Genomic DNA, 16,710 nt, shown 5'->3' with positions numbered 1-16,710 from the left:
CCAATTCACGTACTAATGTACCGCCTACTGACGGTGACGGTGGTGGCAACCCACCCCGAGACAATGCCCAGCCCGTACCGCAACAGAGTTCACCTGCCCGAAATCCTGTTCCACCTGTTCCTCCCCCACTTCCAACACCTAAGATGAATACACTGAATCCGTTTGGGCCTGACCCTGGTAAAACACCAGTTCAGTTACTCACACAGACTCCACAGACAAGTCATGCTCAAGCCTCCGCCTCAGGAGGTGCGACAGGAGGTCTCCAGACCCCGCCACAAACACATAGGTTAAACCTTAGGGACATATTAAAGCAACGTACACCCCGAACACCAAGTTTCGACATGCTCAAAGAACCCCTTCCAATTTGCAGATACGATCCAGTACCCGGTAAAGACGACAGGATGTTGTTAGCATCTCTACGCTTACGAAAAGTTACAGATTACTTAATGTTATTCCCAGGAATGACTGAATACCTAGATAGAATATACCATTTTATCCAGACTGGGGAAGATCCTGAAAGTATTAAAGAGGCCCTGGCTCACCAGAAAGTTGACACTCAAGGTTGTATATTACGCTTCTTCATAAACTGTTTAATAAGAGAACGAGACAGGCCTGGGGTAGACCAGGACGAGATGGATGCACTAAACAAGTGGGGTCAGAATATAGCCGATGGAAAACACGATAAACAGAATTGTATAGCAAGTATGTATAAAAAGATCAGGAAAGAAGTAATAGAAATACACGAAAGAAAGGAACAAGAAAAGGAAAGAGATAGTGACAGGAATAACTCCTCCGAGGAGGACGAACCAGAAGAACAAGACTCGGCTAAAGGAATAATAGCATATGTAGGTAAGGGAAATTACCTTAAGAAAGGCATTCGCCCAGAAAGCAAGAGAGCTTTTCTCTCTGGCATCTCGAAAACGAGTTCTCCCGAATATCTGTTTCAGGCTACCGATAAAATTCTTCAAGAACGAATGGGGTACCATGTACTCAATTCTATGGATGAACAAGAACTAGCCCGGTCAGCAGTACTATGGGCTGACAATCCTAGCACATATAATGATGATACAGTAGCGCAGACATTTTTGAACCTTTCCCCAGACGAGCAGAAATTAGCTGGTATGTACATGATTCAGCACCTCATCACGTTATACAGACATCAACATTCTGATCCAGGTCCTTTACCTGATACATTAGAAGCACTGCTTATGAATAGATGGAGAGGCCTAAGTACCAAGTTAATTCAAATAATTCTAGAACAGCGGCACAGATATAACGCTTTCTTAGGCCCACAATACGTTCCAGCTCCGCCCCCAGAAAGAAAAGAAATGTTTCATTTTGACAGGCAGAATCCTTTACGAGAAGTACACCCAGTTATGAATGCCGATAATACCCTACGACGTGTGTTTGTGTACACACCTTTAACAAAATTGGAATTGTTAGAAATGAAGAAACTAGTGCCCTGTCACGATAAAGACCCTGCAGGTTTTCACCGAGAACTTAAGGACATGTTACTCATGGGAGAGTACACGTATACGGATATTATGAAATTGTTAAAAGTACTGCTACCCACGGGTATTTACGAGAAACTAAAGGAAAAAGAATGGGAGGTGGGAGACAAAAAGATTATTTGGACTGAAATAGAAGCTGAGGAAAATGGTCGTACTCCAGGGCTAGGCCTTGGGGACAAAGCTAAAGCGTTACCAGGTTTAATAGTACAGGTTCTGCCAAGATTACTGACAACTAAAAAGGAAGACTGGGACGCGATCTCAGCTTGTAAACAGAAACACGATGAAGATACTAGTGACTTTTATTCAAGATTCGAGAAATGTTTTATTATTAATAGTGGCCTGAAACCAAGCAGCGAGTCATACCCACACCTTTTTGTAAGCAAATTAGTCGAGAATTCCCTGACACAGGTTAAGAATCGTGTATATAAAGTCGAAAGTACATGGCAAGCAAATACGCCATCTCAGATGTTACAAATGTTACAATATCACCAGAACAGAATTAGAGAAGAGCAAGAACATGAACATAGACGTATGAAAGACACAAAAATGAAAATGCTAGTTGCCCAGTCAGTCCCAGCTGACGGTCAGAAAAAGGGTGTGACCCAGACAAGTAATTCAGCAGCTCCTGTTAAAGGGACATGCAACTATTGCAAGCAGCCAGGCCACTACGTAAACGAATGTCCAGTCCTGAAACACAATATAGCAACAGGTAAAACTAAAGAAAGACCGCGTCAGCCTCGACAAGACCAGGTCCAGCAACAGACTTCGCAGAATATACAGCCTATGCATGCTTCCCCACATGCAGCACAGACCGTAGCGGTATCACAGCCACAGCCCATTGCCGCGACCCAGCAAGTTTCACAGCAGATGTACCAGTATGCCCAATCTGATTATCCCGATTATCAGCGATACACATGAAATAGCCTAGAGAGGGAGGTTGGCTTGCCTCTGATTGAAATTCCTGTAGATCAAGAGGGTCCTTATGTACATAGTCAAGTATTAGGAAAAGACAGAAAGTTTCTAATTGACACAGGGGCAAGTCGCACCACAATCAGTCACGACGAAGTTCCAGGGGCACCCCTCTCAGGCTCACAGAATGTTTCCCTTGGTTTTTCAGGACAACCTATTGTAAATGAAGTATCAGAACCCGTTTCCCTAGCAGTAGGTCCATTATCACGTGTTACAGACCTGTTACTCACGAAGTCATGTCCAGAAAACTTATTAGGTATCAAGACACTGAAGGCTTTAGGAGCAGTGATATGTTGTTCCCCGGAGGGAGTTAGACTTTTCCTACGTGACTTTAAGGGTCACTATGTATTACTAGAATTTGATGTCAGATTGAAAAATGTACCGAAACACCTGTGGGCACAAGGTCCAACCGATGTAGGTTGTATGCACATTACACCATACCGTGTTACACTCAAACAAGGAGTTGTTTTACCCCGAATCAGACAATACAAGTTACCACCTGATGCTGTAGTGGCTTTACTGGAAATCATTGAAGAGCTCATTGCCCAAGGAGTGGTCGTAGAGACCGACTCTAATATCTGTAATTCCCCTATCATTCCGATTCTTAAACGTACTGATCCCAATGCACCGCCAGTATATCGGCTGGTGATTGATTTACGAGAACTGAACAAATGCATTGTACCACAGTATCCTGTGGTTCCCGACATCTCATCCTTACTGACTGCTATTGATTCAGAAGCGACGTTCTTTACTGCAATTGACCTCAAGAACGCCTTCTTCAGTGTACCCATTGATCCAGAGAGCCAATATCTCTTCGGATTCAGTTTAAATGGCCGAAGCTTCAAATTTTCACGCGCACCTCAAGGATTCACAGAAAGCCCCAGCATCTATAGCCAAGCACTGAAAAGACAACTTGACTGTATCCAAATGCCAGTTAACACTGCCTTACTCCAGTACGTCGATGATCTGCTGATCACCGCACGAAGTGAACCCGAATGTGAACAAGCATCGCTGACAGTTTTACACTTTCTGGCTGACAAGGGACACAAGGTGTCTCCTTCGAAGCTGCAATTCTGTGTTCAGCAAGTAGTGTACCTTGGGCACTTGCTGAACAAGTGGGGGAGACAGCTCACACCTGATCGCATTCAGTTAATCGTACAGTTACCACAACCCAAGACACAAAAGGAAGTACGGGCCTTTATAGGCCTCACCTCGTACTGCAGACAATGGATTCCTCAGTATGCATTTCTAGCTAAACCACTGATACAGTTGACGACACAGGAGGCAGCGACTTCGACTGTCCTCCCTTGGACTCAGGAACATACGCAGGCTTTTGAGGAATTAAAGAAAGCTTTATGTCAAGCACCAGTTCTAGCGACACCATGTTACAGCAAACCTTTTACACTTTTTGTTACAGAACGTGATGGTACAGCGTTGTCTGTCCTCACACAAGATCAAGCAGGTTCACATAAGCCTTGTGCTTATTTTTCAAGTACATTGGATCCAGTGGCCCAGGCCCTGCCTGCGTGCCTAAAATCAGTTGCAGCGACAGCCTTAGCAATCAGACAAAGCGATTCAATAGTATTAGGTCATCAGTTGACAGTACAAGTTCCCCATTCTGTAGAAGTCCTTCTAAACCGAACACAGACTCAACACCTGACTATAGCACGACTGACAGGTTATGAACTGACACTATTCCAGCCACACATAGAAATCAGACGTTGTAACATTTTTAAATCCTGCCACGTTGTTACCCTCGGTCATGACAGATTCAACCCCGCATGATTGTATAGAAATCATTAATGCAGTAACAAAGCCCCGACGAGACTTAACAGATGTTGCACTGACAAATCCCGACCTGACACTTTACGTGGACGGTTCATGTCTGAGAACAAGTACAGGAGAATTAGTGGCCGCATATGCAGTGACCACCGAAACTGAAGTCAAAGAAACACACCGTATTGATACACTGTCCGCTCAAGCAGCAGAGCTTATCGCTCTGACTCGAGCCTGTATACTAGCCAAGAACAGAAATGTTAATATATACACAGATTCACGTTATGCTTTCGGAGTTGTACACGACTTCGGAATGTTATGGCAAGAACGAGGTTTCTTGACCTCTCACGGTGCCAAGATCCAACACGGTCCGCTCATTCAAGCACTGTTAGAAGCAATACATCTGCCTTCAGGCATATCCATCATGAAGTGTAAAGCACATACTAAAGTTACTGACTCTATTTCCCAGGGTAACGACCTGGCAGACCAAACAGCAAAACATACCGCATTGACTCACACCCAGGCAACTGATGTGACAAAGACAATAGTACCGACGCACTGTATGACAGTTAGGGATCCCACACTAGATGTAATCGATATTCAGACACATGCTACTCCAGACGAAATCAAGAAATGGACTGAGCTAGGAGGGATCCAGACAGATCAGGGATGGATGACGAAGGGAAAATGTACATGGTTTCTCCCCGACTCTATGGTTCAAGTCATAATAAATACAGCACATAGTCCAGCACACCTGGGAGAAAAGGCTATGTTAGACAGTTTACAGAATCTCTGGTACAACAAACATTTACGAGCAGCAGCAAAACAGAAAGTGCGTACTTGCATGATCTGTTGTCAGTTCAATCCAGGTAAAAGCGTCCCTGTAGAGCAAGGTGGATTTCATCCTCCCGATCACCCTTTTGAAGTCCTCCAGATGGATTATATCCAGATGGAACGTTGTCGAGGATTCAAGTACATCCTCGTAGTTGTTTGTGCACTTTCCCGTTGGACAGAAGCATATCCAGTCCCAGATTACACTGCCCCGACCACTGCCAAGCAGCTGGTTCGAGAATTCTTCCCACGGTACGGCTTGCCTCGTATCGTATACTCAGATAACGGACAGCCATTCTCGTCCGAGCTCATGAAGCAGGTTTCACTACTGCTAGGATATCAGTGGAAATTCCATTGCGTCCGACACCCCGAGGCAGCGGGCCTTGTAGAGAGACACAATCAGACACTGAAAACCCGTCTTGCTAAAGTTTGTAAAGAGAAAGGGGTCGACTGGATAGTCGCCCTGCCAGTTGCACTGTTCTATATGAGGATGGTTCCTCATTCGAGATCAGGGCTATCCCCGTATGAGGTGGTCTTCGGCAGGCCACCAAATATGTGGGGGACGCCCATGCCTAAGAAAATAACCGATGTTGATTGTAATATGCTGACAGATTACCTTGCCTCCTTGATGTCTGCACTCCAATCATGTCGTTCACAGGTTGCCGCAGCCTTTCCCGACAACACTGACGTGAAGCCACACGATGTCCGTCCTGGAGATACTGTGCTGATACGAAATTTCGACAGGAGGAGTCCGCTGGAGCCCCGTTGGCAGGAGCCGAAGCTCGTCCTTCTAACCACGAGGACTGCAATCAAGGTTGAGGGCAGAAAAGGGTGGATACATACAAGTCACGTCAAAAAATGTAATGAACTGCTGCTGCCAGAAACTGACTCTTCCACCCCCTCAAAGGACTGCCCAGATTCTAGTGACTTTAAACCTCCCATGGTAGAGAAAACTCCGCAAGAGGAGTACAAGTTGAAATTGCGGTCTAGCAAGTCAGACAGTTTAATTGTTTAAGTCCTCCCCTAGGTGAATCGGTTAAATAGTTTCTGACATGTATCCCCTAGACCCCAATAGAGAGAGAGATAGAGAGAAACAGATCAAGAAGCAACGCTACTGCAAATCTCTCAAAAGTTACTGTATTGTTACCTTATGGATTATGTTTTCTTTAAGTCTTACGATTATTGTCACAAGTGTAATTCTGCATATATACTTTCCTATTGCTACACGTGCACCTTCTTCTTCTAATGACACTGCCGAGCATTCTTTTAGTGAGTTACCCCTTCATGAATTGTCCTACCGACTTGCGCTGCGCAACAATACATTCATTAGTATGTTACACCACTCGCATCAGACCAGCAACGCTACAAATTGTTGGATATGTGGCCGACTCCCTCCCTACCAGAAATACAAGGGAGTTCTACCCCTCTTCCCGTACCCGTTCACACACAATGGTTCATGTGGAGCCTGGTTTAGTTTGATTAATGCCTTAGATTCAAATTCCGTAGTTTATCAGGGTAACTGGGTATGGGGAAACCTGAACACAGTTCTGCATAAAATGTGTTATCCTGACAAAGAGGGACTTCCCAGAAGGACAGGGACTGATCTAGAAAATGAAGTATATGGATTAGGAAATTTTACACTTAACCTTATGATTCTAAATGTTGAATCCGAAACCGAGCCAGACTTGCCCACTATGTCAGTACTACCAGTCAAAGGTGAATTATGTATCAGAAAGAAGGGTTCAATACAGCTGGGTCATAGTAAATGTACTACCGTGATCGAATTTAGTGATAAGGGCAAGTCCACATTCAAAGCTACACGTCATTCCTATTTCATTTGTGGTCAGACCGCATATGTACGTTTGCCTTTAGATTGGGATGGGACCTGTTACATTGGATTCTTACTGCCACCTGTTTTCCTAGCTCCACCAGATTATCATAGAAATTCCCGTCTAGTTCACAGACCCAAAAGAGATCTCCCAATTGTCGACTATACGGAAACGGCATGGGAAAAATTCACAGATTTCAATAAAGGTTTCTTTCCCTACTTAGGTGCCATCTTTAATAGTAAGTCTATACGTCACTTAACCAGAACTCTCGAAGCTGTGGTGAAAGAGACTACTTCCGCCCTAGGTAACTTGACTGAGGAACAGTCTGCTATGAGACTTGTCGTTCTTCAAAATCGTCTTGTTATTGACGTCATACTAGCCGATCGCGGAGGAGCCTGTAAGGTCCTCGGGTCAGCTTGTTGCGTTTTCATCCCAGATAATGCTCCGTCTGTATATAAGGCTATTACCCGTCTCCATAAGATAGCTAGTCAGATACATCAGAATCCAGGCACTTGGACTAGGTCCGGTTGGCTCTGGACTACTATTTCAGCCTGGGGATGGAAAATACTGTCACTCCTTGGAACAATACTACTTATAGTGTTCAGTTGCTGTCTATGTTTACAATGTGGGCCAGCGATTTGCGGCTTGTGCGCCACATCCTCTATTCCCCATTCAAGTCAACGTTCTAAAACCCATGTGAAAAAGGATGAGCAGATGATGCTAACTACTCAAATAAATAGAATAATGACGATTGATATATCATGAAGGGTCCGTAGGGAACAAGGAGGGAATGAGGAAATATAAATTTTATGGTCAAGAAATGTTCCCTAACGTGTACCCCACCGTTTCCATGTACGAGCTTAAAGTGCATGTAACTTCCCTCCTGTGTCAGCTATGAAGACGCAAATACATTTGCGTCCAACGTTAACATGTCCTCTTTCAGATCCACCCTGAATGGGTCGGATATTCCGTTCCTAAATGTGCCTTGCCACCGTCTTTGTATGGTGCACTTTCACGTATTCCTGGCTCTGTGCGAGCTAGGCCCTGTTTTCTGTCATCGAGCCTCTTTTCAAAAGCATCTCTGCCTCCTGAAACTGCAACGTGGGGTGCCCCCACCTGTGAACTCTGTCCTACTCCCTGCGAGGCGAGCGGAGCCTGGCTCGGCCTGCCTGCCTGCCAAAGACAGTATTTTACCTTCATGCTATCAGTATAGCCAAGCTCAGCTTCCCGAAAACACATTCCAGTCCAGCAGAATAGATAAACAAATCCCCGGCTGCAGAGCAAAGGGCCCGGCCTCTCTGTCTCCATGCAAGTAATTCATAGCTCCCGTCACCATGGTAGGCCCATGGCCCCCTTGCTTTACACACAGACACGTAGGCACATATGCACGCATTCATAGTCAGTATAGGATAGCCTCTGCCCAAGAGACCTTTCCTTCTAGATAATATGGTTCCCAAAACATCAGATATCAGATATGATATAGGAACGAATTGATCTGACATGCCAGACTTCTGTCTCTTTCCTCTAGTGTAAATGTCAAGTCCCCTGCACCCTCCAGCTTTACGTCAATCACACGTCATGCAGCTGCGCCCGCATCCAGACTTCAGATTTCTGCTGACATTACAAGATTCTGCTATGTACCTACCCACTTGTGACACTTTCATATGACGTCTTCTAACACACACCTCTGTACACGCCCTAGTTCCCGCCTTCTGATTACGTATTGCTAACACGTGTGTGTTCTTATCTTGTTTCTCTCAGCTGTTACGCCTTCTGCATTGATTTTCATTATGTGCATTAAGTATAAAAGTTATGTATTGTCAATAAAGTACGCTCTATCCCTTCCTGAACCCCAGTGGTGTCAGGAATCCGATATCCGGTTCTAGAACCATTCCTTTTGAAGGAATAAAACCCCTAAGAACTCTAACACCACGGACTCTGCGTCTTTCTTTCCGATTGAGTTATTTTATTTTAAGTACTTACCTGCATAGAAATTAGGACGGTAACTAAATATTTACCACACTAGGAGCACAGGGGGAAGAAAAGGAGGAGGCTGCCCCCCACTCAAAGCCTGTACATACAACAAAGAACTCCTCCTACCAGACACAAATTTCAATGTGACCTAATGAGGAAACCCACTTTTTTCTGTTTCCTTATTTATAGGAGTTTCATTTATTCCTATAAGTCACTGTGTCAAATTCATAAACAAACCACACATCAGCTACCACCTTCAAACCACACATTCCAAACAGTGAAAAAATGTGAGAAGAGAGAGAGAGCGCTCACGGAAGAACCGCCACAATGGGTTACTGGCTAGTGATTACCAGTTTTACCCGCTTATCATCATCGGTGACTCCCTCTCACTCGTGAAGGAAAGAAGAAAGGAAAGAAAAGTAAGTGAAATCAAACAAATATGTATTCAACTTCACTATTTTCGGAAGACACAAATAATAACTTCCACATGTGTACACATCCACACAAAACCCCTCGTGAAAGAATCAACTAAAGGTGTAATTCTCACCATTAAAATCGATAAGCTTGCTGGCCACTATGACATTTATTCTGGGCTGCAAGCCTATCAAATTAAAACTGGCTTCTATTATAGCCAACCTATTATCAAATTGCCGACAAGTTTCGTTGCTATATACTTTCGCAACTTCGTCAGGGCTTACAAGGGTTTCGTCCTTACACTCTTTCCACGGTGTTTATTCCGTTCAACACCTACAGTGGTAGACAATAATGGGTGGAACGTGGTAGCCTATAACACATAGTAACTGTTGGATCATTCAAAACACAATTACCTGGAGGTGGCAAAGTTACCACATACCAGCACACCTCCTGCCTGGGTCACCGTGTCAAAAGATCACGTATCCCAGCGTGAACCAACCGAACTGCAGCGGTTCTATTTGGGAGGGCAGAGAGAAAGAGACAAAAGCCATGGCTCATGACAGTGCCTAAGTAAACAAACACACACCGTGTGGTACAGCTTAATCTGGTGCATGCTTAATAAAATTTGTATTGCGTGTATATCAAGGGCGGCATGCCCGATCAAAGTGACAGTGATCTAAATGTATACGCTGCTATTAATTTAAAGCTATGAACTCAATTCTTAGGATACACGTGCAACCTACACAACCCACAAAATGTGAGCTGAAGCAACCAAACCTCCACATGGTCCCGGAAGGACAGGTTGTCAAAAACATGTTGCAAACATTCTCACACCATTCACGGCAACACGAGGGAAAGGCGCCCTCTGCGGACCCCACACTCGGCACGTACCGTTCGTGTCTAAACCCGACAACCCATAGCCAAGCCACACCACCTTACCGCTGCCGCGTCCCACCGGCGTTCTAGGAGCAACAACCCTGAACGCTGGTTTCAGTGTTAGTTAAAGCGGCCCCGATCTTGTTCCGTAATGCGCATCTCCGGGGGGCGGGGCGAGTGGCATAAAAACACGGCGGCCATCTTAAAATGTAGTGAGCCCTATAATGCTGTGTTCACTTTTAATACATTAAGGGCACCCTCGCATTTTTTACAGGTTAACAATGAAAAACGAAAAAATAAGGGGCACTGACCAACTCATTGTCAGTCCTTCTCAAAACAATTCTGCCAGACTGCACCACATATAGGCCTCCATAATACCCTCAGTGCGGCATGGCTGTGGCCCACCGCTATTGATCTCTCCTGCTGACCTGAAACGGAAGATTTCCCACTCGGGTATGGCCTCATTGATTTGCTGGGCTTGAATTAATTCTGCACCTGGTGCCATCTTAGGGTCAGGCCGGCTTGGGAGCTCCATGCAGTCTTTTCTGCAGAGAAAAGCCGGTTTGCAAGGGGTTTGAATTAGCCCTAGCCCTGCTGGTGTAGACCCGATGGACCAGACATTGGAGCCCAGAGTGGTTTGAAGGGCTTTCCCTTTTTGCTGCAGTCAGGTGGAGAAAGGAAGTGAGGGAGGGGGGTATCACCATACTGCATGTCAGGGCAGGAGGAACGTCTTCTGCCAAACATGTTACTTTACCCCCGGTCTCCCCCCTGCATCAGGAGCACTCACCAGTACAGTCGTTTATGGCTCCGGTAAGGCGCCTGGGTGTCAGCTAGCTCCTCCGTCCTCCGGACACGGCGGCCGCCAGTTTGTTTTGCGCTGCAGCTCATATATGTGTATGTTTGCTTAAACCTGTGGGCTACATCCTATGGCCTTGGGGTAGGTGGCAAACTAGGGGCTGTCCGCTCTTCACTCTGGCAGTCTTTTTCACAGGATGCTCGGGTCTCCGAATGATAGAAGCATCAACAGCCTGCCTCTTCTCACAGGCTCATAAACCCTCTCCCAGGGTGTGACGCTCTAGGGACTCTATTTTTGCAGGATCTTGCAGGACTGCATCAATACACCCTTGGCAATAAGACCCATTTACAGAGTTAATTTTAGTCACCATTCGCACACCTTTGATTTATCTAATTTGCAGAACTGTCGTCTGGCTACGTTCACACAGCTCTGCCGGAGCACCTCATTCACTGTGCTGCTTCTGTCTACATTTATAACCTTTTTATATTTCAACTCATTAATGGAAGTGCACTTGATCTGGATACACACAACCATAACAATATACCTGTTTTACAGACCTATATTTGACGATCTACCTCATTTTGCAGAGCTGTCCTCAATCGTCACTAAACATTTTCCTCTGTGGCAGGGCTACCTTCAGATTATCCTCTTTTGTTACTGCAAATGCCACTCTGACAAAAGGAAGCACGAAGGAAGTTTGAAATGTTTATTTAAACTATCCTGCTTTAGAATGCAGTATGTGTGCCACAATTAGAAAACAACTGAATACCGGCAGCATTGTCAATAGACTGTATATTATGAAAAGCCCAGTCATATTATAAGACAGAATAGCCTAACTCCCTTCCTCTTCTACAGAAGCAAACTGATTATAGAGCAACAATGTCTGGGTTTGGTAGCTACCCCGTAAGTTAGCATAGACAAATGAACGTTCTAAATCTAAGATACAGCTGTGATCTTTTCTCAGAAAATATCTGTATATCTCTGTGTGTCACGTTGCTGTGATATATATAAATATATATATACACACATACATATCTATATATATATCTATCTATGTATATATATATATATATATATATATATATATATATATATATATATATATATATATATATATATATATTATATATATATATATATATGACATCCAACGACAACCTCAATGGAGTATCCCTCGTCCAGTGGGGGTGGCGCGCTGCCGGTGAGGTGACCGGTAGTCAATATTCAGGCAAAAACGGCGTTGCAAGCGCGCACTTAGGTACCAAAAGAATCCACACCAACAAGCAGGTCTGTCAAGTAGGTAGGGTTTATTCACGCCATAAGCCCTACGTGACGCGTTTCGCACTCCGTGAGTGCTTGTTCACACAATGATGCTTGGAAAGTTTGCTGTATTTACCGTGTGTCTCTAATAAACATAGACGATGAGACAACTGACGGATGGAAAAACATACAGAAAAAGTAACAGATTGGAATACAATCTGAGTATTACCATAATTTGGGATAAGCTGTCAGATTGGAAAGATAAGGGATGGATTGAGTGGGAGGAATATTGCTATTTAAAACGAGACTTTCCGATTCTTCCAATTCTATATCTACTTCCCAAAGTACATAAATGTAAACACAATCCACCAGGTAGACCCATCATTTCATCCAGAGGGAGTGTACTGGAAAACATCTCCAGATACGTGGACTACTTTCTACAGGAATATGTCAGAAATCTACCAACATATGTACGTGACACTAAGGATTTTCTTGATAAGATCAAGGACATTAAGTGGGATAAAGATCTACTGCTTATAACGCTTGATGTTAGCTCACTGTACACCTCCATAGAACACAATCAAGGCATAGAGACATGTGCTAGATTTCTGAAAACCCGTAACATCAAATACTTGGGACATACCACCATGATTTTAGACATGATGAGATACTGTCTAGTCAACAATTACTTCCTGTTTAACGATGACATCTATGTCCAATTGCATGGCACCGCGATGGGCACATGTTTTGCCCCGAGCTTTGCCAACTTGTTCATGGGCGCATGGGAGGCGGACATGAGAAATAGACCAGATGTACAGGAAGGATTCCAGAATGTCACTATGTGGCTAAGATACATAGATGACATTTTTGTGATCTGGAAAGGCAGTAAAAACATGGCCATTGACTTCATCTCCAAATTGAATAATAACAACAATAATATCACATTAACAAGTGACATCAGTGATAGGGAGATCGAATATTTGGACATCAAGGTGAAAGTACAGGATAATAAACTCAAAACTGTACTATTCCGGAAAGAGACAGCAGGCAACACCTTACTGCATGCCCTAAGTAGTCATCCAGAGCCCCTTAAGTGGAGCATCCCCTATGGGGAGCTTCTCAGGGCAAAACGGAACTGTAGCACCATTGAGGACTACACCAAAGAGGAGGCATCAATGGTACAAAGGTTCACCAATAGGGGCTATCCAAAATGGGTGATCAAAAGAGCTACTGAGAAAGTGAAATCAGTGGAACGCAAGAACTTACTAACCAACCAAAGGAATGATGATGCAATAACAGAGGATAATGAAGTCACCCGTATTATCCTTGATTACAATGGTAACTACAAGGAAATAAAGAAAAGTATCATGAAGAACTGGGATATACTCAGAAATGATCCTATCATAGGTAGTACCATACCAGCAAGACCTAGCATTACCTACCGCAGGGGACGTAATTTAAGTGACTTATTGGTACATAATATGATCAGTGAGAGTGTACCACGGGGGGTGGATCTCCCCGGATTCTTTCCCTGTGGTCACTGCAAAGCCTGTTCGAACAGCCATATGGTCAAAGAATATTGGAATCCAAGTACCAACAAAATGGAAACCATAAAACAATTTCTGACATGCACGACCATATTTGTGGTGTACGTACTGATATGCCCATGCGAACTGAAGTACGTGGGTAGTACTACAAAAATGGCCAAACAACGCATATTGGAACATACTAGAGCCATTACGAATAGAGACAAACAGTACCCCATTGCTAGGCATTTTGAAAGTCATCATTTTTCCAACGCCAAACTGCTTAGATACTATATTATTGAACAGGTAACCTTATCCAGAAGAGGTGGTAATCGTGCTTTAAGACTCAGACAACGAGAATCGAGACACATTATTGGTCTCTGCACACGTTTTCCAAACGGACACAATATTGATGAGGAATATAATGTACATTTACATCAGGAATGAAATTTATTGTAATGTACCATCATTGAATGTTTTCCTCATTCTGACATTGGTCCCTATATACTTTCCCTACAGGTTGAAAGGGTAGGACTTATTCGCAGGCTTGTGATGCAAGTACCCGAGTCCTTTCAACTTGGCCTTCTCCAATCTCCGCTCCAAGTATGTTGTCCTTTTTGTATCACAGTACACTGTAACACTTATGGGTATTCAGAACAGGGTTTTTCTCAAGGCTGATCCTTTGTATGATGCTTTTGTTTTTCTGCTGAACCGTGTTTTATAACATGATTATGACAGACTTTTGTCCTGAACATTAACCACGTCACACGTGACCTCCCCCACTAGCCAGGGGACAAGAATTTTACTCGATTTGTCAATCTATCATTTTATTTGTACCCACTAACCAGGGGGAAGCAGTTAACAATCTTTCGTTGATGTTTGGCACTCAACCAATGTGACGGTACACATGTTTTACCCAGGTAACCAAGGGAACCGCCAGTGTTTCCAGCGCCGATCATGTGTTAATAGCACTAGCATTCAATTGGACGCTTTAGCGTGTACTGTGTCCGCAGACTATTACTCTGCTGATTTACATAGAGCGCTCTTGTACAGATTTGTTACACAATATACAAGCATCTTTGTACACATGGCCATTTTATAACTTTTGTGACCATTTACCAGCTAGAGGGACTCCGGTGCATTTGAGATTTATCATCACCATAGTTACCGATGTATGCCGATCACGTGCTTATACCCTAACAGTTGATTGGTTGAACGTGTTCATTATCACAAGACACGTAAGAGTGGGTGCCTCAAAACGTCTAGAGTTATTATTTATAACTTTATTTGTATTTTGACATGTGGGTTTACTTGTTCAAAACCAGAACACAAATACGATTTATTTGGTTTACGTGGTTTAATTTAAGAAACATGAACTGACTGCTCAGTAATAAGTTGTTTATGGTTACATAGCAAGATATTTGTGATGTGATATAATTACTGATGTGTAACATGACAATCTACCATCAATGTAAGACAAACATTACTATTACAAGATGGCGCTCTTATAACTTTGTCAAAACAGATAAGTCTCATGTCTATGTTTATTAGAGACACACGGTAAATACAGCAAACTTTCCAAGCATCATTGTGTGAACAAGCACTCACGGAGTGCGAAACGCGTCGCGTAGGGCTTATGGCGTGAATAAACCCTACCTACTTGACAGACCTGCTTGTTGGTGTGGATTCTTTTGGTACCTAAGTGCGCGCTTGGAACGCCGTTTTTGCCTGAATATATATATATATATATATATATATATATTACCTACTGGCGGTCACCAGTAGGTAGTTATAGTTAGGACCTAGCTACCATAGGAAATCTGCAACATTCTATTGGGAATAACTTTGGCGCAGGTGGAGGAATTTGCGTGTAATTTTCCAAAATTTAGCCCAGCTCCGCACTGCTTCTTCCCTGGAAGTTTCAGGGGGATTCGTCAAGCTGGGGCTGAGAAAAATGGGGGGTCCCAAAACGTGTTTTCCCCATGTTAATTTCCATAGGACGAATAGACAAGGCTACAGCCTGAACCGCTGAAAGGAATTACACCAAACTTTGCACAATTGTAGGGACTGGTACGCAGAAGTCCCTTTTCCATATTTGGTGAAAATTGCTCCAGTGGTTTTTACGAAAATTAGGTTCAAAAACACATAGATATCTTTATGCGCGCTTCAGGCACTTACCGGTACGCGTACCGGGGAGCGCACCAGGCGCGACACGGAAGTGCGCGAGCGGAAAGCTGATTGGCTCTCGGGTTTTTGTCAACATTCTAAACAGTCCGGAGAGTCCGCCATCTTGTGTCTCGGTAGAATCGAGACACAAGAGGTGACAATAAAAAGGGGGAAATGATTATAAGGGGGCAGGGTAGACCATCCCTAACCCCCTAGGTTTTCTGAGGGGGGCCCAAAAGGACCCTGAAGGGCAAAAATTGATTTTTTTTTTTTCGCGGGGTAAGCGCTGGGTGCGTTGCCATGTACGCTTCCCGGTACGCGTACCCTGAGCGCACCACGGGGAAAAACAGTGTAAAAAAGTAGAGTAAAAAAATAATTTAGAGTGCTTAGTGGTAGGGTAGCTCTGAAAAGAGCTGTTGTGTTATGTGGGTGTTTTTTGTACCAACAAGTAGGTACCGATGCAGAGTCTAAAATTCAAGAGGATGACTCTATTCCCCTCATCTGTAAAATGTACACCATCTCACCTATAGATGCCTTGCATGTTGTAACGCAAGTTGTTGTGGTATATGGAACCCATACTATAGTCTCTGAGGAAAGCAGAAACAGTAGTGTGGCTCACTGGTTAGAGGCGGCAGACCCGAGAGCAGAGGAAGTAGTGCGCTATATAAATGCCAATACATTTACATTTACATGTATTCACATGTTTCCTTGCTTTTTCAATCTGTGGACAAAATTGGTTGGACCAGTTCCATTTTTGCCTTTTGCATATATTAGAAAATACC

This window comes from Lissotriton vulgaris, chromosome 3_1 (genome assembly GCF_964263255.1).
Source record: "Lissotriton vulgaris chromosome 3_1, aLisVul1.2, whole genome shotgun sequence".
Classification (NCBI taxonomy): Eukaryota; Metazoa; Chordata; class Amphibia; order Caudata; family Salamandridae; genus Lissotriton; species Lissotriton vulgaris.
Note: the sequence above shows the minus strand (reverse complement) of the source record.